The sequence below is a fragment of the Chinchilla lanigera genome, unplaced genomic scaffold (genome assembly GCF_000276665.1).
Source record: "Chinchilla lanigera isolate Chin_1 unplaced genomic scaffold, ChiLan1.0 scaffold00091, whole genome shotgun sequence".
Taxonomy (NCBI): domain Eukaryota; kingdom Metazoa; phylum Chordata; class Mammalia; order Rodentia; family Chinchillidae; genus Chinchilla; species Chinchilla lanigera.
Window position 1 is genome coordinate 7405986 of NW_004955492.1, and position 1399 is coordinate 7407384.

The following is a 1399-nucleotide window of genomic DNA, read 5'->3' on the forward strand; positions in this document are numbered from 1 at the left end:
AGCCCAGGCTGGCCTTGAACTTGAAATGATACTCCTGCCTCAGCCTCCCAAGTGCTGCGATCATAGGCGTGTGCCACCACACCTGGCTGGAAATACTTGAAATAAATACCTTATAGTTCTACTCACGAAAACTTCAGGAGCACTAATCATATTTGACTAAGGGTATTTAAGATATATGTTCAATTTGTGGTATTTGCATACTTAACTGGAACAAAGTGGCTCATAGTTTTGTATGTTCTCATTTTCAATTTTGTTTGTTGAGACACGGTCTGGCTATATCCTTCAGGCTGGCCTTGAACTCACTATGTAATTCACCCTCCAGTCATCCTCCTGACTCAGCCTCACCCTGCAGAGTGATGGGATCAGGCCCCTGCTACCACACCCAGCTAGATGCGGATATCTACTAAGTAGATTTAAAGACCGCAAACATGGAAGTCACAGGTCTTTTTACTTTCAACACAAACGGCAGGTGAAAAGAACACCCCTAGTTTATTTTTCAGTTCGGGTCCCCAACACCCCCGCCTAGCTGTATTGAGGACTGACCCCAAGGCCTTTTCACTGAGTTTCATCTAACCCTTTTAAAATTTTTTCTATTTTGTGAAATTCCCCAGGCAGGACTCGAATTTGCAATCTGCCTACCTCCGGCACTCTGGGGCTGTGGAGGGGTGTGTTTATATTTTGTAAAATAATTTTATATATCCGCGTAGCACAGATTCTGTTAAAGCGATTAACAGGACCTAAGATTAAATATCTGTTTTTTAAAGATTAAAAATCTAAAATGTAAGTTTTTTTCTTTGTTTTTTGTCTTTTTGCGACAGGGTCTCGCTATGCAGTTCAAGATGGCCTTGAACTCACTCTGTTGCCCAGGCTGGTCTCAAACTAGCAACAATCCTGCCTCAGCCTCCCGAGTACAGGGATTACAGGCGTGCGCCACCACGCCCGGCCTAAAATGGAAATTTTTAAATGCAAAAAAAAAAAAAAAATCACTAATGTACCACCAAAACCACTTCTCGGAGAGAGCACTAGTTTGAACTTTAGCGTCTGACTGCAGATATACAAAAGATCTTTGGTCTTCGCCGGGGTTCGAATCCGGCGGGTTCACAAGGTTTAGCGTTTAGAGTAGTAAGAAAAATAAAACAAAAGCAAAACCGAGAAGAGCCCTCGCTTTCCGTGTGTCTACACGGAGGTCCCGCGGGGCACGAGCGCTCGGCCGACCGGGGAGCACCCTTTTGTTTCCCCGCCTCGGGCCCCGAGTTGAGGGCGCCCTGGGATCCCACCGGGCAGCCCCCGAAAGCCGCCCCCGGCGCAGCTTGACCCGGAGCCGGCTGCTTCCCTCCCTTAGATTTCCGTTTCCTCCGCCAAGGAAGCCGCGTCGCGACTGCCCGGAGCGCGCCCCGCG